Genomic DNA, 22596 nt, shown 5'->3' with positions numbered 1-22596 from the left:
GCTCTTTGTAGACAAACATGCCTTGCGCATTTTTGTTTGTTAATGCAACATCACCGCAGGTACATATTCAATGTCAACCATGCAGGTTATATTGTGCATTTATAGAAATGTTGGGTGACATTTATATTTGCAAGTTTTAGACCGGAGCTTTCACTGCAATATTATAAAACATCTCTGTACAAGGGTATTAATGTTGATGGAATGATGCTCCCGTTGGCTGAACTCTTAAATCCCCAACGAAATCATTTCTTACTGGGGAAACAATAAATACCCAAAGGGGAAAAAACATCTAAACAAGTGTTGTGAGTCCAATTTGAAAAGGTACCGATATTGAAATAGAACCTCTGGTTAGGGAATGTTTGAAAAATCCTGGCAGATTGCTTGTTTTTTTTTCTTTCTTTAAATGTCACACCTATAAGATGTGATCAAACAGATGGCAAGCATTACACCACACTTTCAGGAAACCTTTGGTAAAAGGGTTAATGTGAATCTATTGAGAAAAAAAATTGCCTGTCCCTGCCGTGCCTTATCACCCAAGCATCAGGTCTTCGTAAAAATTCAAGAACTTTTAATCATTAAAGTTTCAGCACATTTTCTTGACATCTGACCTCCATATGACACCTGATTTCATTTATATACATGTCCTTATGTATTGCCGTATGTGGTAATGTTTGTGTGCGTTTATTTATTTATTTCCGAGGTAATATCTTGAGAACGGCGAGATTGAATAACAATAAACCCCTCTCCGTTTGCCCGCGGGCAGTCGCCGGATCTCATCGGATAGGATGATGACTCGGAATCGAAGACACGAGGAGCACGTGGGTGGTGAGGTGGCGTGTGGAGGTCGTAGGTCACTTTGCGCCGGTATTTTGAAGCGTTTTGTGCGTGGGTGGCATCCCCATATGCCTGCTAATGTAGGTCTTCATCCCCATCTGCAGGAATGATAGTTAATGAAAGACTTTGTTTTCTGACAGGAAGCAACACTATTTTGCACTTTGGTCGGTTATCTTATGGATAGGCTTGATCTTTCCTGCCAGAATGTGCAATTTATACCATCGCTCATGACTCTCAACAGAAGTGAGTACAACGTAACGATCCCTTATACGGGAATACTTTTTAACTCGATGCATATTTCACCCAAAGCTATGTGAATATTTTCCGAGCTATTCACCCATGGACGGAACATTGCTGCAGTTCTTGTAGCTGCATCACGTCACGTATCCACCACAATAAAGTATATACTGCACTTGAAATATAACCACGATATTGTGTGTACATTCATTGTGCAGGCATTGAAATCTGGTTGGCTCAATAAGTGGTGCACTGCACCTGTAAACGTGGTGCCTTTCCGCTCGATTCCCTTGCACGACCAACATCAGTGGCAAGTGAAACTTGAACTGGTCCTGGACAATCCCCTCGTTCCAGCTTCACTGGAATTTACCGAGCAGCGTAAACAAATAAGTAAAACTCAGTTTGTTCTAGCGCCATTCACACAAGGCGTTGCAACAGATTCCCAGTAAAAAATAACCCTTAACATTAAAACTCAGAGGCAAACAAACCCTGACACAGACGGGGAGAAGCAAGAGAAAATAAACGTGTTTTCAGACGAGCCCTAAAAACCCCGACTGACGGAGCGTCCCTGACGGTCTAGGGCAAGGCATTCCACAAACGAGGCGCCTAACACCAATTGAACACAGATTTGTCTGAGGTGTGGTCAAAAACACCCCTCCCCCCGAACGACACGCTGTGGGGGACTCCTTCATCCAGCAGCAAATTGACAAAGTGCCGAACATTATTATTTATTGATGACAATAACATGAGATTGCGTGGGCCTGTGCGCACATTTGGTTGTCATAGCTCTGACTGAGTTGGTATGATGGACACGAAATGAATTCAGGAATACAATCAATAACAAACAATACGTGAAGAAAGTCGACAAACAGGACGAACGCACCTTTTCTGAATGTTCGGCGCACATATAAAAGATGGCCATCACGTCTGGCGAGCAGAATTAATCAGAATCAGTATCTGTACTGGGGGAATCCGATGAACTATTAAGCTCTTTTTTTACAGATGTCCAGTCGGAGCGGGTCAGAACGTTACAACAAACAATACAAAAACACGATTGCAGTGAAAGTATAGGAAAGGTACACAAATCAATGAAACAAAAATACACAAATTAAACTAAACAATGTTTTATATTACCAGGTAAAGCCCACTGAGAAGTTAACTTATTTTTCAAAAGCAACCTAGGCACAAATTATAACTCAACAAAGTAGCTTATCGTGTGGAAATGTATAGCAGCAAATTAATCTAAATGATCTAAATGCATGTTTTCAAATGCATTCACTCGCGACTCTACCAAACAAAGCAAGACATTGGTTTAACTTTCTCACGAAAACATTTGCAACGTTTAGCCGGGTAGTACAATATTAAAGGACTCTCCTGTAGCCCATGACATGGGATGCTCGCACGTCATTGCAACCTGAACAGCGGAGAAGAAGTGACGGTGACAGCTTCGCAGCCGTTCCTGCAGCATCGGGCAAGGGGCTGTAAAGGGTTCACTCCCCCCTCCTTTTGTTGAAGGCTCATCCACCCCCTTTCGTGTAATTTACAGGCATCAATAGTTACACAAACTTCAGGTGTTAGTTGGAGCAGTAGGCATGACAAAAGAAAATTATACTAAACTATGAAGCTAAATACTCTTTGGTTCTATTCGGTAAAGTCACGTAGGTGAAACAAATTAAAATAAATTGAAATAAAATGAAAGAAACAATTAAAACACGACGTTTCGGAGGCAAAGCAAGCTTCCGTCTTCAGGTGGGACCAGTCACAGCAAAATCGCTGTAAAGTCACCTACGTGACCTACGTGACTTTACCTCACCTACGTGACTTTACCGAATAGAACCAAAGAGTATGAATCCTTGCAGTCACGAAAGCTTCAAATCTAGAATTATGAAGCTAAACTTATTTTTATTTTACCAGGTAAGGCTCACTGAGCTATATCGCTATTTTTCAGAAGCGACCTGGCCACAAATTATAGCTTAACAAAGTGGCTTATCATAACGTGAAAATTTATAGCAGCCAAATACTCTGAAGGCACATTGATTCTAAATGTGGCGGGAAAAACTTGGAGGACCCAGATATTTAAAAAAAACACGCGAACACGGGTAGAGAGAGAGAGAGAGACACACAAACTCCAAATATACAGCAGCAGCAGCAGGCGTCAGGGCCGGGATCGAACCCACGCACTCCTGCATACCAGGCGAGGGAGTTAACATCTCCTAGCCACCGTGGCGTCCACAATACAATTAGGCGATGGACACCGCAGCCTTGCCTCGTGTACGCGGTGGGGGGAGGTTTATAGCTCAGTATGCATGAGAGACAAAAGTTTGTCTAACATTGTGCATTGTGTCATGCCACCCTCCATGAGTTTTGTATTTCTGTCGCCCCCCCCCCTCAGCCGCCCAAGGTTATGCTGTGGATATATTTGACATATATCATTGTGTGTTGACATATTAGTCCAAAAGTCACCCTGCATCCGTTAAAACGTTTCCGTATTTTAATTGCACCGTGATATGTCTGAAGATCATCTTCTTGAGCCGACTTACACGACGGGGAATGCAATTATCTCCCTGTGTACACGCGGTGGCTAAGAGCGAGGACACAATGCAACCACAGGCAGCAAAAGAAACATGAACAATGATTTCTGTTTGTGGAACTTTTGGGATTTTTTGACGTGACACGGTTTGGTTTTTACGCTGATTTATATTTGCTTCATTGCTTTACTTTGTTTGTATTTCTTTTTGCCAGTTTGGTGACCGAGGTGACTCTTGCAAATGAGACTATATCCTGCTCTCTCAGAGTTCTCACCCGGGTCAAACAAAATAAACTTGAAGCTTAGGAATGTACACAGCAATCGATTTTTGAGAAGGGCGCTTGCAGTCAACACCTCTGTCTGCCAGACACTCAGATTTCAAACGTCCCTTTGTGAAACGCCCAGCTCTGGCGTTGAGCTCCTTTTACGCAAATCGCTCTTCAAGTTGCGTTCCTCATGGACGAGTCCAGCACACGCTGGGAGGTGATTGTCCCTTTTGAGATGAAATACGCCTTACATATTTAAACGTATTACTTTTATTATTTTGCAGCAGGAATCTCTCTGAAGGGCACCTCTGATAAGCACGGTTGGCTGCGTATGGTGTGAAAGAAGTTCAACATACATGCTACATCTCACCTTGTCCTTCAACTCGATCATAAAACACCAGCAGCAGAGGAGGCGCCTTAGACAAAGCCCTGTCACTCACGACGCACTGCGTGCAGGTAACATCGCCGCAATGTAATGTGGCTTCACGGTCAGCAGTTCCACAAAGAGACACAAACCAAGGCCCTTCGGGTCAAGCCGCCGATAACAAACTGTGATGCTCCAAATGCTAGATAATGGTCTCGTGATGCCTAGTGTGGCTTTGTTGGTGGCTGATCGAACAAAACAAATAATAAAGAATTGTCAAATGCAAGCCCACTGATCCGTGACTCTAACCACAAACACAATCATCATCTTCTTCTCGATAAGTGCCGCCATCACTGCCAACGTATTCCGCTTGGGAGGACAGCTGCCGAGGCAAACCTATCGCGGAGGGTCACAGCTTAATCTCTGCTCTGAAAAAGACTGCTCCTAAATTCTCCATTGCCCAGACACATTGTGGGGGAGGAGGGGAGGATGATAACAAAAAACTTCGACTGCAACAAGTCCCCAAGTGATCAGCAGTACTGGTCGTCATTACCACAGTTCATCAGCACTGTCACCATCGGCCAGCCTTTCGCTGGTGATGTCCATTTCACCGGGGCTCCCACCGACTCGTGCTTTGGGTTTAAATACAAATGTGCCTGAACCCAGGGCTCACTCGACCAGCAGCTTTGTATCAACCGTGAAAATATTGTCCGTACCGATATGTAAAAAAAAAACGGTTGCTGGACTTACTTTATTAAAAATAAATAAACAGCATTTCGTGCTACATCTCGGTCAGGGTATGCAAACGGGAGTGGCGTGGCATTTTTTTTCGAAAGGCAATTCATGTTTGCAGATTCACTTTTGCAAGTATACATGGTGTGCAAGGCATACCGTTTGTTATATTGGAGTGGTGGACAAAGCCAACTGAGGTCGATGCCCAGCCACGGCTCACACCAGTGGCGACTTCCGTCGAAACTGGTTCTGTCTGGTTCTGTCGGAACTGGTTCTGTCTGGTTCTGTCGGAACTGGTTCTGTCTGGTTCTGTCGGAACCGCTTTCGACGGAACTCTGTTCACCAACCTGCACAGACTGTTTTATTAGCTCTTTCGGTAAAGTCACGTTGAAGGGAAACAATAAAATAATAAAATATATATAAAACAATAAAAATTCTCACGACGTTTCGACCATAACACAAACGGTCATCATCAGGTGTGTCGGTTTGCATTAATTTATTTATTTTTAAACGGTGTATTTATTTATAAAAAAACGTCAGCGCCACGCGCAGCGATTTGGCAGTTTATTTAGAAGGACTAGTCCTTTTATTATTTTATTGTTTCCCTTCAACGTGACTTTACCGAAAGAGCTAAGAATATGAATTACTGCAGTCACGAAAGCTTTAAATCTGCACAGACCAGTGTGGTGAGACATGGTGGAACAGCTCGCCACGACCAACACGTCGTGTTGATGCCTCCACTCAGAATTTAAATTGGCAAAGGACTGTGAGAAAACATTGCGCTATTATATTTCTGAGGCAGATATACATGAACAGGTACGCACGTAACATATTTGCCATTAAATATGTTGCCTGCGTATGCACAATCTCACCGTTAAGTGTTTTCCTCTGTAAAATGCATTGCTCTTAACAAACATCCCATGACTCACAGCAATGTCACTTTTATCTGGCTAATGAGCAAACCTCTGTTATCTTGCATAAACAAAAATTAATGCATTTGATGTAATTATTTGCAATTTCAACTTTTACTCATTCAAATATGTATTTCTCGGATGTACACACACGTATAATTGCGTTAAGGAAAATTTCCATGAAAACCACAAAAGGTCACAAAAAATAAAGACTATACACAAAATGTTTGTTTTTCGTAAAAAATACAGTTTTGAGAGCTTGCAAAAGATTATAATACAAATATCATTCGTTCACGTCAGGAAATCGCCCACATTTTCCAATAGGCGCCAGTGCAACATGCTGGTTACAAAAAACACGTGGAGCCCTAAAGTCGGCGACAATCCCACAGTTTTGTAATTCATTGGAAATATATCTATTTTTAGAGTTGATTAAAAAAACACGGGACCGGTGAAACGCGCGTCTCCTCCCGTCATTTAAAGCCTTAACGGTTTGTAGCAACAATGAATTGATATTACAACGCTGTCACGGGCAGCCCTGCTCAGAGGGAATTAAACTCGGTGACGATTAGAACGACCCCCTCCTCCAGACGCCAACAGCAAGCGCTCGCCGCTCGCTGCCGTTGGCGATAATTTGCCATGTCATTCTCTCGCTCTTTATTTGTTTGACTATAAATTGACCTTTTTGCTACTGATATATCGGCAGATTCGGTTGCTGATAGATGCGTTTTTGTTTTTTTTAAATCCCCAATATGTATGCGTGTTTTTTTTGTGTACGTGCTAAAATTTGCACGTTCGTATGCATGCGAAACGACACGCTATATTTCTCGCAATAATTACGGCGTATTTTGGAGGAACGTTAAAGCCGATTTGGTATAAAAATTCAAAGCTGGATAACGAGGTCAAAACATCAGCAGGTGAGGTCTCTCTCTGTGCAGAGAAAACTAAACGATAACACGGCACAACAGTAGTAATAACCATCATGCACCGGGTATACAAATATTAAAATCTACCCACACCCTTTGGTGACTCATTTCACCTTTCGGGAGTGGGCATTTATCTACGTTAGTCATTTGTATACCGTGCAGCGGGTCCGCATTGCTTCATCGCAATTACATTCCGGTATCTAATTTTAAAAGCACTCTATTTCCAAAGTGTGCACGCCAGTTGCTGGCATTCAACTTTGGCTGTGGCATCGGGCACGAACTGTTCTGGCCCTCGCGTCGGCAAATGCCTCTTGCTGGCTCCTCTCCGGCGTCTGCTAACCAAGTGGACAAGATTCTCCCCAGCGCGTCACCGGCGTGTTCCGCAGAGAGGGCCTCTTGTTCTTAAACGTCGTATTGGCAACGCTGCCGAAAAAGTGAAGGCATATCCAGAAGGCGACGGCACTTGATCTGCCCCGTCGTGGCGTCAATGCGGCGAGCATTTTATTTCATAATCGTCACAAGCCTTTGTCTGGTCGATGGTAACGTGTGGAATGTTTGTAAAGTCTTAGCCTGTGGATTTCATGTCATCATTGTCTTAGGATCTAGTCGATGAAAATACAGGAGTGAAATATTTGCGTCCACTATCTCGTTCATTCTTGATTTGAAGCTTTCGTGACTGCAGGGATCCATACTCTTTGGTTCTTTCGGTAAAGTCACATAGTTAGAAATAAAATAAAATGAAACAAATGACGACGTTTCGGGCGCAACACAAGCGTCCGTCATCAGGTGTCGTTGTTAAATGTTGGTGTGACGAGGGCATGGAATTCCCCCCCCCCCACCACCCCCGACCCGGTCAGCTCGTCAGTGACCTCAGAAAACATTTTTAATATTCATATACATTGACTTAAAGCTTTCGTGACTGCAGGAATTCATATTCTTTGGGTCTTTCGGTAAAGCCACGTAGATATTTTTTTCCTATCTATGTGGCTTTACCGAAAGACCCAAAGAATATTCAAATACAGTTTTGTAAATTACTGTTTTTGGTCTTCCTCAGTTGACTGCTATTTCGAGTAACTTTTTACGAAACTATCATAGTCTGCGTCTTCATTCAGACTCGTTCATGTAATATCGTCACGGTCACTCATCCCTCAGTCTTTGGCTGGCAGTCTTAATCATTGTCAATGATTTCCATCCACTTATAATCGCTGTTGGCTCAAAACATCTTTTCAATCAACTTTATATTTTTTACACAAACTTTGTGAACAAAAATGTACACTGCCCTGTAATACTAAACTCAACTATTTTTATTTTACCTGGTAAGTCCCACTGAGCTGTATAGCTCTTGTTTTAGAAGTGACCAGAGATAGCTCGAGCAAGTGGCGTATCACGTGGGAATAGTGCAGCAGCCAAAACACTCTAAACCCATGTTGACTCTGAACGTGGAGGGGGAAAAAACAACGGAGGTTCCGAAGAAAAATCCACGCGACCACGGGGAGAAAGGGAGGGACACGCAAACTCCCAATACACGGCAGCAGCAGCAGCAGGCGTCAGGGTTCGGGATTGAACTCACGAACCTCCTGCACACCAGGCGAGGGAGTTAACATCTCGCCACCGCGGCGCCGTGTTGCCTCAGCAGCAGAGACAAGAAAAGAATAAAACCCAACAGAGGGAAAGGGACCCCCCCCCCCAAGGTGTTTGCGCTCCTCCTATCCTGGCCAACACACCTCCTGATTGTTTTTTCACGGCTGCAATAATCTGAGGAAATTGCATCTCGCTCTTTTGTTTGTGGCGACGTGCCCGTGTGCACTAAACGATGACCGTTGTGGGGGGGGGGTTTATCTCACGAGCGCGAGAATGTACAAACACATTGACGTGCGAGTGAGGGGGGGGGCTGTTTCTTGTTTTTCATCGCTGTGGATGATGCATCAGGATGTGTGCCCCCCACCCACCCACCACATGAGAGATGAAGTCGTCAGACTGATGCATTCCCGTGCTTTTGTTATACAATACGTATCACTTGCTTTTGTGAAACAATACGTAATGGCTAATCTCAGTGGCGAATGATCTGAACTGGTTTTGAACCGCACCTTCACCAACCCACACTGACCAGCGTGGTGAAGTATGGTCAAACCACCCTGTTGCCAAACACTGTATGGGCGGGAGACCCTTATGCAACATATTGACAAAGGGTTGTGTATTTTTATTGAATGTTTATTTACATTTATGTTAACGATTGTTTTTTATCTGTAGCGAGAAGCATCTGAGATTGACCCTGAGCTAATTTCACGTGGCAAAGAGTGGGCGTTACAGGCAACTAAAGTGCCTTCACAACTCGTCAATCAGGATATAAAGACCTTCGTGCTAATACTCCAGGGATTATAAATTACATTTCGCTTGAGTGGTTCAATGTAACTGAAGCCAAATCGTGAGTATTATTCATTCAAAAACGAGCAAATGCATCGTACAAGCTGATCCATTTATAGATACCACACGAAAATAATGGGAAGAGCGTACGTACGAAATAAAGGGCACGTGATTTTAAATGAAGGCCTTAATATGTCTCCCGCTAATCTCAATAGACGTATTAAATGTTTTAGCAACCTTCCGATAAACGTTGCCCGACGTAACCAGTTGTTGTGATGTGCTCAAATCATTTAATGATGCGTAAAAACTTGAGGGTCATCATATATAAGAGGGTCAGTAGAAATCAGTGGGGTACCTATAAATGGATCACCCTAAATATATTGTGTCCTGTGTGCGTCTCTCCTGCTCGACGCTCGTTGCTTTTGTGTGCGTGCGGGTGGCGTGCGTCGTGCACACACTCAGTCGGAGGCGATGTTGTCGCGAGAGGCACCATCCTCCCCTTTTCTTGTTGTTGAGTTCACGCCACCAACTCGGGCCCCCTCTCTCACGATCACGCTGCCGCACGGCCCGGCCCAGACACGACCCTACCCGCGTTGCACCGACAGCGTCGACCGGGACAGCCAACAGCTGTCCCGGCCACGCAACGATCGGGCGAAGGCGGCGGCGGCGACGACGAGACGACTCCACTCCCAGAGCCGGCAGCCCGGAGCTCTCGCTCTCCGTTGCTTTTATTCCCCTCGGCTCTGCCCTAGCCGCGCCTCCCTTCTCGGACCCTCCAGAGGGTTCCAGGGGCTTCCCCACGAGGTCTACCGTGACCCTTGACCCAGTTCCTCCGCCCTGCCGGCACACACACACACCGTGTACATGCTCAGCGGCGTGTGCGCTAAGTGCCCACCGACAGATGCAGCTGCTCTACAAGAGTCAGCGCTATGACACTACATATACAACTATTTGGTGATACTGCATTGGCAGTGGTGCACAAGCGTCAACAACAAAACTGAATACATTCTTCAATGAAAAAATAAAAACATGGGAATTTAAATTAATCTCACGATTAGACAATGTAAGGAGCTAAATGCAGGTGCCCAATATAATGCATTCTGGGACTTAGAGAGATGTGAGAGATGGAAGCGTGTGAATCAGTTTTTCTTGTGCTTTGTGACAGTTCATTTATTCAGAAATGCGTTCATTAAGCCTAAATTAATCATATTTCCTGCTGCTTAAAAGTTTTACCAACATATGTTAAACAGTCAAGTACAATATTAAGGGATTGCATTGGCAGTGGAGCAGAGGATAAATATTTTTTTTTTAATTACCGCATCTATAATTTACTCTTATAATACAAACATATATATAATTTGCTAATGTGTTAGCAATGTCCTTTCTGCAGAGTATGTAATGACACAATCATAGATAGACACAATATTGCAAAACGTGGTATGCTATACAGTACACTCCATTACACACACAAGCGGATAAGACTAGCTTACAGTAATTTGTCCGAAGGGTTGAATAACTCAATAGTTGGCATCAGTCAATCTGGCTCTCTCCCTACTCTCAACAAGGATCACTGCTCAAAACGCTAGCCCAGTGAATGTATTGTTTGTTATAAGGCAGTATTTCCTTCATACGGCTGATGTCATGCAGAGCAACAACAATTTCACATTCAGGTGGTCAAGCCAGATCGCCGCACCAAGAGCAGCGGAGTGTATGGCTGTGATGTCTCGCACATATTTGTTGATCGGACATTGCGTCGTTACAGTGAGGGAAAAAAGTATTTGATCCCCTGCTGATTTTGTACGTTTGCCCACTGACAAAAAATGATCAGTCTATAATTTTAATGGTAGGTTTATTTGAACAGTGAGAGACGGAATAACAACAACAAAATCCAGAAAAACGCATGTCAAAAATGTTATCAATTGATTTGCATTTTAATGAGGGAAATAAGTATTTGACCCTTCTGCAAAACATGACTAAGTACTTGGTGGCAAAACCCTTGTTGGCAATCACAGAGGTCAGACATTTCTTGTAGTTGGCCACCAGGTTTGCACACATCTCAGGAGGGATTTTGTCCCACTCCTCTTTGCAGATCTTCTCCAAGTCATTAAGGTTTCGAGGCTGACGTTTGGCAACTCGAACCTTCAGCTCCCCCCACAGATTTTCTATGGGATTAAGGTCTGGAGACTGGCTAGGCCACTCCAGGACCTTAATGTGCTTCTTCTTGAGCCACTCCTTTGTTGCCTTGGCCGTGTGTTTTGGGTCATTGTCATGCTGGAATACCCATCAATACCCTGGCTGAAGGATGGAGGTTCTCACCCAAGATGTGACGGTACATGGCTCCGTCCATCGTCCCTTTGATGCGGTGCAGTTGTCCTGTCCCCTTAGCAGAAAAACACCCCCAAAGCATAATGTTTCCACCTCCATGTTTGACGGTGGGGATGGTGTTCTTGGGGTCATAGGCAGCATTCCTCCTCCTCCAAACACGGCGAGTTGAGTTGATGCCAAAGAGCTCCATTTTGGTCTCATCTGACCACAACACTTTCACCCAGTTGTCCTCGTAATCATTCAGATGTTCATTGGCAAACTTCAGACGGGCATATATATGTGCTTTCTTGAGCAGGGGGACCTTGCGGGCGCTGCAGGATTTCAGTCCTTAATGGCGTAGTGTGTTACCAATTGTTTTCTTGGTGACTGTGGTCCCAGCTGCCTTGAGATCATTGACAAGATCCTCCCGTGTAGTTCTGAGCTGATTCCTCACCATTCTCATGATCATTGCAACTCCACGAGGTGAGATCTTGCATGGAGCCCCAGGCCGGGGGAGATTGACAGTTCTTTTGTGTTTCTTCCATTTGCGAATAATCGCACCAACTGTTGTCACCTTCTCACCAAGCTGCTTGGCAATGGTCTTGTAGCCCATTCCAGTCTTATGTAGGTCTACAATCTTGTCCCTGACATCCTTGGAGAGCTCTTTGGTCTTGGCCATGGTGGAGAGTTTGGAATCTGATTGATTGATTGCTTCTGTGGACAGGTGTCTTTGATACAGGTGACAAGCTGAGATTAGAAGCACTCCCTTTAAGAGTGTGCTCCTAATCTCAGCTCGTTACCTGTATAAAAGACACCTGGGAGCCAGAAAACTTTCTGATTGAGAGGGGGTCAAATATTTATTTCCCTCATTACAATGCAAATCAATTTATAATATTTTGACATGCGTTTTCTGGATTTTTTTGTTGTTATTCTGTCTCTCACTGTTCAAATAAACCTACCATTAAATTTATAGACTGATCATTTCTTTTTTAGTGGGCAAATGTACAAAATCAGCAGAGGATCAAATACTTTTTTCGCTCACTGTACGTGTTGTCTAGTCTTGTTCTGAATGACCACAGTCGCACACTGGAGAGTTTTTCTTTATTTTCCACTTGTGCATCAGGTATCCACATATGCCATAGTCTGTGTAAATGTCGAGTGTTGGTGACATAGAAAAACGGTGTCAAGATTTGAGATTATTTTTAAATGTTGTGGGTCAGGCTTGTCGATACCAACTTAATCACACTCGGCCATTCACCTCGATGTAGTTTTTTTTTCTTCACACTAAACAGACCCTGAGGCAGACGGATCCAACCCTCGTTAAGGGGATGACAGATTCCTCCCACAACGTTGCAATCAATGCCTTCGCCCGAGTTTGCCAGCGGTCTTCATTAAAGGCTGCTGTAATGAGCTGTGCAGAATGCCACGTTTTGTGCGAGCGCGTCCCCACGATCGTGCCACCGTACAGAGAGCGACTTATTTGCAGCGTGTCGCTGTGTTCACTGCTTTGGTCGCCTCTTCGAGTCCACCCGCTCGTATCCGCGAGTCTTTGGGAGTCTGCACTCGCCTTTGTCCATGCTGCGTGTGGCAGCCGACAAAAAAACAACCAACCCGTGCTTTATTTGCATCGTTTCCATTGATAATGGCCTAGTGCACTGGAATACGGATATATAAGTGAACAAACCTGCAGGTGTACCCTGATCTCTAGTGACAGCTTTGAAGGATGCGCAAGGAATAAACAGACATACAACACGCGGCTAATAATCTCGCCAGCTTATTAGGCTCTCTTGAACACGGGCGCCCTATTCAACAGAAGTATTTGATTAAACATTTTCATTTCCTACTACCGATATCATTCAAATGTATTTTTTTACAGCAAACTATACTTTAAAAGTTTTCACATTATAAACACGAGAAACCACATCATTTATATGCGACAGACACGTTTTTAATTATGCAACCTTTACATATACAGTTGCATGATGATGATAATAATATTATCCTTTGTGCAGGTAAGTCTCACAGAGTCTCGTATATCCTCACCAGCTCTCCCGCGATATTTCTCACCTGATGACGATTGCTTGTGTTGAGATGGAAACGTGATATTGTTAATATTTTTATTTTTATTATTTTTTAATTATTTGATCTATCTACGTGGCTTTACCGAAATACCCAAAGAATATAGTCCCAATACAGTGTTATTTTTCGGGAGCGTGCTGCATTGGGATTTGTAATGACCTTTAATAATTCGTATTTGGCATGTGGGAGGAGACCAGAAAACCTGGAGAGACACGATGTCTATGAGGGAATAATAGTCAAAGCCCTGCACAGAAGGATCCAATAAACCACACCCTGTACTGCCATAATATCCACAACCCAGAAGGCTTGGGGTAACACTCATCCAGCCAGCAGTGCATTAGCGAAATGGGCTGCGCATGTACAAAGTATTGTACGTATACATTTTAACAAACCATTGCTTTATTTTACCAGTACAAATTAAGTGTCCATAAGAATACGTACATTTAACTCATAACACCGTGTGTCAATTATGTCCATTGGCAATATTCCCATTATGCTAATTGGCTAAACGCCAATTATAATGTTAACAATACAAATTAAGTAAGATATTTCGAGTGGGCTGGGACGACGTCTGTTGTTTGACTCCCCGCTAGTTCTGGCAAGTGAGGCATGCCCCCCCCCCCCCCCCCCACTTGAGGCATGGTCTTTGTCTCTGCATAAGTGCAATGCATTACAATATTTCAGAATTCCTGCGGTCACAAACTTTAATGCTGCATTGAGTGAGTGGATGGGCATCGCTGCCTCCCTGGAACATGCGAGGCTATAAGGTAAAGCGACCCACGCCTTACACCCTGCGAACTCCCCCATACGATAGCCGGCATCAATTTATTATTTAGACAATCAAATCCGTCACTCCGCCGCGCGTGCCATTTGATAAAGGGCTGTTTCCTTGAAGACAGGCCCAGCCGTTGTAACAGATCGTCTCAAGCGTGCTTAGAGCAGGGTATATGCACACGCAGTAGGTCATCGCCGGAGTAAGGAGCAGCCTACGATTCAACGAATAACGCAGCACTGAAGCTGCCGTAGGCCGAACGACAGCTTGTTGTCCTGCGATTCTAACCAACCAACGGTTGTTTGCTGGGTACGGTGCGAACGAAGTTCAACATACAGCTCGATTCTGCTTGTGAGGCCACGAAGCTCAAAACCGGTCCAGAGCTTTCTTGTTTAAAATAAACCTGCTAGACGATATCAAGAATAATACTAATTTAGAGCCCCTTTCATTATGATTGTTTACCGAGGAAAGCCGGACTGAGTCTCCAGACTTCTGTCTGGAGTGTCCTACCAAGTTTACAACAGCAGGGGGTGATATTTCTATGTGTAAACCTAATTTAGCAATATTAATATCATTTTCAGCATTAGCATTTTTTTTGCCAAAAATAGTTGCATTGTATGTTTGTATTCAGCTACCAGAGGAAACCAGAGAATCCAGAGGAAGTCCATGCAAGACCAGCGGGAGAACATGCAAACTCCACACACAAATGTGCTTGAGTCAGGAATTGAATCCAAGCCCTTATTGCTGTGAGGCACTCGTGTTACCAGTGCCCCATACAGCAAAATCCACTGCAGGGTGGACTCGTGCTGTGTCAGTCATGCGAATTGTTTGACCATACTTCATCGCGATTGGTCAGTGCGGGTTGGTAATGTTATCTGTGGGTGAGTATCAAACTCAATAGGGTCACTAACATCATGATGTTATGTGAATGCTGTAGACATTGGTCTGTGGTCTTCAGCTACACAACTTTTTTTACTGGCAACGACTATGTTGGACACAGTGCTATGGAAACTAACAGTGCAGCAAATTGCCACCAGAAGGTTTTTTTTATTGACCGCTTTAAGGTTGCTGAAATTCTGATTATTGGAATACCTCAGAATTCACTGGGCTGTAATATAAAGTGAATGTTCTGACTGAAGTCAGTAGTTTGGCGCGCTAGGCCCAAGAAAACCAAGCAAAAACGCAGTGTCTCAAAAGGCTAAAGTGGATCTGGATTCATCTTCTTGGTTATTTCGGTAAAGTCACGTAGAATGGAAACAAAGTAATAAAAATAAAACATAATAAAATAAAATTCTCACGACGTTTCGGCCACAACACAAGTAGCCTTCTTCAGGTGAAGGAACGGAACAGAAGGCTACTTGTGTTGTGGCCGAAACGTCGTGAGAATTTTATTTTATTATGTTTTATTTTTATTACTTTGTTTCCATTCTACGTGACTTTACCGAAAGAACCAAGAAGATGAATCCCTGCAGTCACGAAAGCTTTAAATCGAAATTGGATCTGGATTCATAAATGTAAAAAATGTGGTAGATCAAATATCAGCTTAAAATCAAATCCTCATGAAACATAAGCTAAGTAACATACAATGACAATTAATCTCTGTCTTGTCCGCATCTCTCTGCTCTCATCTCATGACCTCGCTGTTATTTGTCTACATTTATTTGCCTTCATCTTATCTCACGACAGCATATCTCTTGTCAAAATCTCTGCGGTCATCTCACGAGGTGTGTACACCTTGAAAGCGGGTGGAGGTGGGTGGAGCCACAAATCATTTCTGCTTTGGACCCTCAAAAGCCTGGCAACATAACTGGAAGCCAGCATCACTTAACTGGCAAAATACAGCGGGGGGGGGGGGTGATACACACAAGACATGCCCTCTATCCTAACCTCAATATAACGCAGTTCCAAATGTGTGTACACAACTTTAGCCACAGAATAATGCTCACTGTACACAAGGACAGAATGTAACAGGGTAAAAGCCTCCCCTGGAAGCATCATTAATCAATATTGTTGGGAGTGCACGGCTGGGGATGAAATTTCACTGAATAATGTAATGGGGTTGCATTCTAAGCTTCTGTGTGAAGGCAACTCGACGATCTAATGACGCCATCTGCTGTAGCTGTATAAAACGGAGGTTTACTTTACAGAACGGTTCCGGACTGACGTTGGAATTTAAAATTGCACCAACGCAACAACATCGGTATCATTGTGATGATTATTTATGTAATAATAGAAAGCTGCTTTGATAATGATTATTTATGTAATAATAGAAAGCTGCTGTGATAATGATTATTTATGTAATAATAGAAAGCTGCTCAACAATCCACTGCTGGATGAATGCCTCCCTATGTCGTGCAGGTCATTGGTGTGTCTTATTAAAGAAACCTCAACGCGCTGTTCATTGTGAGTTGGTAAAAGAGGAAAGTATTGACTGCTTCAGATGCTTTTCGCCAGTGATGTTAGCCGTGGCCGCGAATCAAACCCAGGTCCCTGGAATTGTAGGATTGTACCCTACCCACTACGCCACTCCCAAACTGCATTGTCAACATTAACGGTACAATCTTCGCGTATCACAACACATTTGCAAATGATTGTGGTCTGTGTATGGTCAATGGCTTGATAGACAATAATCATAACCATGTGCATCTAAAATGTCAAAACAACTCCGTTATATGTCTCCATGCATAAGTCAATATATGTTTTAGTTTATTCGCAGACTATTCTTGGCGGGCCTGACTGCTGAGATCCAGCATTCATAACCAGTCGAATGTTGGTTTGGAAAGCCAATAAGCTGATGGATTTGAACAAACATTTATTTACATGCGGAGACACAAATCAGAGTTCTGCTTTTTACCCACATATACTTATTACAGCACCTCTAATTAGCACGGTTGGCTACATACGGTGTGAAAGAAGTTCAACATACATACGGTGTATAACCACTTCATCGGCTGAATCATCTCAATATATAGAGGACTGAGAGCTTGTTGGCACCAGCTCACCACCTCGCTGATGCCTCCCAGCTTGTCTGAGGTTCCTCAGCAATTGTGAGATAAAATTTTCATGAACAACACTACAGTATATAAAACTAAATATTATTAGAGTGCTTCACAGAAACGCAATGAGTTTGTGTAAAACTTTAATGGGACATTTTACAGCAGCATCCCGTTATTTTATTTGGGTAAAACAAATTGTACGTGACGAATAATCAATTAAAACATTGCAACTGACCCACAATCATGAAAATGTATCGAATCGTTTGGTAGGGTGAATAATTAGATGGTTATAAAAAAAAATTCAATAAATATCGTATGATAATTGAAAAAAATTAAGCATAATAGATTCGTGTTTATCACATTTAGTCAAGTAAGCATTGTCAAACCTACCCAATGTGCATCAAAGATACATTCTTTTCTATATCACTTTCATACACACTGCAACACGATAGATTGTTTTGCATAATAAAGCTATTGGTGAGTCATATATCTCACAGGTGGCAATTATACCACGTTTTCAATGTCCCTTTGAAAATTACTATCAAATTGTCACCGGCACGCGTCACCCCGCAATGTGTAACCTCTTCACCTGCGCAGAAGGTTAATGAATTTCAGCCATAACCAAGTCATGCCATAAAAATTCATGAGGCTGCAGAGGGAAAGGAAGGGGGGGGGGGGACCACATCTGCAATATCCCAGGTGCTGTCAATTGTCATTTCGGTGGGTGGCAGGTCTTCATTTAGCCATTCTACGGCCATCTATTGCCTTCATTATCTGACTCCACTTCACATAAACCTCACTGCTTTAGCAGGCGACATATTGTGGCACTGCTGCTGATGAAAGGATTTGGATTGTCTAATGCAAACACAGAACGCCTGGAATAACTCTGACAATTGAGAACCGTGTGCATTAGGCAAGGGACAATAACCCCAGCACGTTTGCCTTCCTCTGTTAATAAACCCAAATTGATGTAGACAGGAAACTTCGCTTGAAGGACAACTGAGATACACACAAGGCTTGTGATGGAACGGTGCTAAACAAGAAAAAAATGTGTTTTAGGGAAACAATAAAAGTGGAGATGAAGTGAGAAAGATCATGAATGTCGAGTACCAGGTGTGACGTGAACCTATAACCCAGGGTTGGTGGATCGCACACATTTCCATGAAACCGAGTTTCTGGGGTGTGCGGTGACCAGGAGATGGCAATAGCACAAGTAGGTTTCAACGCACCTGTATGGAATATATTTGATCCTGCTTACGAATGGGTCTTCTAAATGGAATTGGTCTAAATTCCAATTCAGGTGCCTCCGGAAACCGTCTTGAGATTCAATGAGAATACACTCAAATATAAAAAAAACAACATTCCACTATCATTAAAATATTCGAAGGTGAACATTGCTGCCCCAGAGGCCACTGAATAACTTAAATGATTTGATTGTACAGTATTTAGTACTTTGGACCACATATTGTGCAATTACTATGTTGTGTTTCGATTTAAAGCTTTCGTGACTGCAGGGATTCATCTTCTTGGTTCTTTCGGTAAAGTCACGTAAAGTCACATTCTACGTGACTTTACTATGTTGTGCTTATATGTATGCATATTATCAAGGAGAGGGTGGAGTGGTAGGCAAATCAGTGAGCACACCGTGTTGTGAACCCGGTGGCCTGCATTCGATCCCTGATCCCGGCTATCATCAGTGGCAAGTGATACCTGAACCAGTCCTGTGTCACTTCTGCTCACCAACCCACAGCGACCAGTGTGATGACGTGCAGCAATATCAATATACAAAACATCTGAATGCACCTGCCTCACAGGTCAATAACTAGCCCATGACTGACACAGCATACCTTCAGCCAGCACTGGATTGACAAAGAGTTGTCGAATAGTATTATTTGTCAACAAACATTATTCCTTAACCAACAATCGGCCGAGGATGTCTGGTGGTGATGACAATGGAGTCTAGATTTTTGATGATATATGTGCGCTTGAGGTGACGCTAGTGTGTGGCTGCGGTAATAGGAAGCCTTCTAGGCCATGTTCAGACCTGCCCAAAACCCTCAGCAGATGACTTCTCGTTTTTGCCGAGACAAATTATTATTTAAGAGTTCCTTAATTCAGGCTGCACAGTAGCCACTGTTTCCTGTATTAAATTGGGCAGAAGTAAAGTTGAAAGAATCACACTTAACATTTGAGCATCATCATCCATTTTATATCCACTACTGGTTGAAAGCCTTCCCCGTGTCCCGCTCCGTCCCGCCACGGCACAATCCATCTCGCTGGATAAGTCACAAACGAAACAGGACAAAAGGAATGAATTATATATGAAACAAATCGTGACCCAGAATCCTGACAATTCATGACATTTCCAGTGTGGGGTGGTGAATCATCACGTGCCTAATGAGTGGTGAGGTCTGTGGTGTCTGCTATTCACAGGTGCACGGAGCGAGGCTACGCACAGGACATTGTTGCGTGTGTGCGTGTGCTTGTGTATGGACGTTTTGCAGAAGGAGGCATCGAAAGAAAGCTTTAAAAAAAAGAAGCGAGCTTAATCATTTGTACGCATGTTTATTTCATTACATTGGACTGCATGCTTTATATATATTATTATTTTATTGTTTCCCTTCAACGTGACTTTACCGAAAGAGCTAAGAATATGAATTACTACCAACTGTCAACATAATCAGTATACGTACACACATGGAGTATCACAATACCCAATGAATTAATTACGCCCAAAGCACAATCACTCTAACATCGGCTGTGGAACAGCGTGTGCCCAGTACAACATGAGGGCCCTTTTCTCTTTTTATAGAAGGGCCATTTGGCACCGCAAGCAAAGGATCATGCGGTGTTTTAGTTGTATGGAACTAAATCCAGGGACATTTGTTTAATAGGAACAGTAATTTATCAAAGGCCATAATTGCCTCCCATTAACGGATATTCTTGCAACCATGCAGAAACAATTTGGAAGCAACTAGAGCGGTGGCAGGGCTCAGAAATACAAAGTAAGCAAAATCTTAGGGCCCCAAGAAACTCATGATAATACAATAAGGATAAGGATGCACCAAATGTCAGCTCAAATTCAAATCCTAATGAATATAACGCGCTAATTAACATAAAAAAAATCCAATTAATATCTCTCATCTCTATCCTGTCTGCATCTCCAATGTATTTTATCTGTACTGGATTGTAGACACGTGACTTATCTCACTTGATAAAACGATACTATTTTTATTTTACCAGGTAGGGCCCACTGATATCTATCTCCTGTTTCTATCTCTTCCATCATCTCACTAGAGTTGTACGAATTATCAGAGAGACTCTCAACATTTTATTTCAGAATCACAATCTTTATTTATACTTACACGGATGTCCAGTATGGACGGGTCAGCCTCAGGCCCCCAAAGGGCCGGCCCCTCACCACTTAACTGAAAGCAGCTGAAGACCTTTGTGTGCTACTGGCAAGATGAATAATACGAAAAACTATCCTCATTAGTACTTGCAAGTTGGGACGCAACAGAGCTTTAAACTTCGTGGGCATTTGCAAGCAGAGAAGCGTGTCTAGCATTAGTCACTCAATGAATTATTCACAAAAGTGTGTCTGTATTAGTAGGGAAAGGGAACACACACACGGCACTACGCACGTTATTACCCTGATAAATTACGTTGTAGAGGTCACGACAACAACATTATTCGTTAAATCGCGAGGGGGTGGGGGGGGGGTTGCCCTTAAAGGCAAGAGAGACGTTGATCCACACCGAGAAGGGCGACTGAATGGAACAATGGGTAACATGGAAACGTTCCCGTGGGCGCACTGTGGTATATCAGGTCACCTTGTCATATTGCTAAATGGCTGCATCTGCCATTGGACAAATGTGTACACATGATACAAGTAATATGTGGAAGCGGTACAATACTATGTAAATAATACGTTGATGGAGATTATATTTCCGTGTTGATGCACATCCGTTTTTGATGATTATAATTCGTCCAATCAAGTCAACGAAATTGCTGTGAACCATGTACGGATGCAAGGCGCGATCATTCTCAACGCACTGGCGGCAGACCGCTTGCAAACACAGAGCAGCGCACTTTGTCATTTGTGCCAGCAGATGGCGAGCCACTGATGTCCAGAAAACCCTTCCCATGAAACCGCAGGATTTTTTTTATGAATAAAAAAAAGGTTCCTAAACAATCGTGTACGTCTGAGCAATACAGAGAAAAAAAACACGTGCCAAGTAACCGACAATATATTTGCCAATACTTAGAACCAAAAAAAGAACGAGGATCATCATGCAATACATTTTGTGTTTATATCTAAATGAAGCCACGTGTCAAGATAGATGAGCCACAGAACAGTGGGCCGCCCCATGGGTCCTTGCAGGGAAAGGAGTTCCATCAATATATTTATTTTGTTTTGGTGAGTTATTGGCAGAGGAAAAGGGGAAACAACGTGAATGGCTGGGCGGGGTGGATGGGTGGGTGGGGGAGGAAGTTCCAGACCAGTGGGGGGGGGGGGGCAACACGAAAAGAAAGGGCGACTTCCCTTTGAGCAAAGGTTGACTAAAAAAACTGGGCGCCCGTGTGAGCTATTTTGGGCAACTCGGCTCGATTAGGGCAGCATCAAAATGTGCAAAGGCAAAGGTGCGGCCGTGAAATCGCTTGCTCACGCCACTGCTGGCCTGCTGAGAGATGGGGATACCTTCTTACCTGTACCCCACCACGTGCAGCTTGCAATTGACTGTGGCGTACCCATTCATGATGCTGAGTAGACATACCTTGTGGGTGGGGGGTTAAGAAAGATGCCCACGGCAAGTAAGATGTATACATATTCTTTGTTTTTTTTCGGTAAAGTCACGTAGGTAAAATAAAAATTGAATTAAAATAAAAGAAACAGCTAAATCAAATCACGACGTTTCGGAGGCAACACAAGCTTCCGTCTTCAGGTGGAACAGTCACAGCAAGATAGCTGCATCAAGATGTATACAGTCGAATAAAAATATATTGTGCGCATTTGTCAAGACAGGGCTGCAATAAATGCCTGCAAATTGCTGCTTTTTTGATGCCAGTAGAGGATCCCAGCCAGGGCAGTACAAACATGTGTCAGCGTGGTCACTGGGGGTGTGCTTCTCTGAGCTATTTCAGTCTTTCGTTACGTCAAACTCACCACTGCCCAGCCCTGAGAATGATCCAGCCGGTCAATAAACCTTCCGGCTGGCTCAACGCCCGTCACAAAAATGTATGAATGGATGCAAGTCAAGACACAATACATCACACAATTGGGATT

The 22596-nt window shown here is 43.3% G+C and overlaps 1 long non-coding RNA gene across 3 annotated transcripts; it reads right to left on the bottom strand.

Moving 5' to 3' along the window:
* Positions 1-551: 551 nt before the first annotated feature.
* Positions 552-5841, bottom strand: LOC142924845 (uncharacterized). Of its 3 annotated transcripts, none has more exons than XR_012941951.1 (3): positions 5120-5841; positions 1330-1430; positions 552-932 (listed from the first exon to the last, which is right to left on the bottom strand). It is a non-coding gene; the product is annotated as an uncharacterized LOC142924845 (long non-coding RNA). The 3 variants fall into 3 exon arrangements; XR_012941952.1 differs by lacking the exon at positions 5120-5841 and adding an exon at positions 1955-3849; XR_012941950.1 differs by lacking the exon at positions 5120-5841 and having other exon boundaries at positions 1330-1941.
* Between the last annotated feature and the right edge of the window lie 16755 nt (positions 5842-22596).

Source organism: Petromyzon marinus, chromosome 17, assembly GCF_048934315.1.
Source record: "Petromyzon marinus isolate PM22_M1 ecotype Great Lakes invasive population chromosome 17, UKy_Petmar_22M1.pri1.0, whole genome shotgun sequence".
Taxonomy (NCBI): Eukaryota; Metazoa; Chordata; class Hyperoartia; order Petromyzontiformes; family Petromyzontidae; genus Petromyzon; species Petromyzon marinus.
The sequence above is the reverse complement of the archived record's forward strand: the minus strand, read 5'-3'. Positions and strand labels throughout refer to the sequence as shown.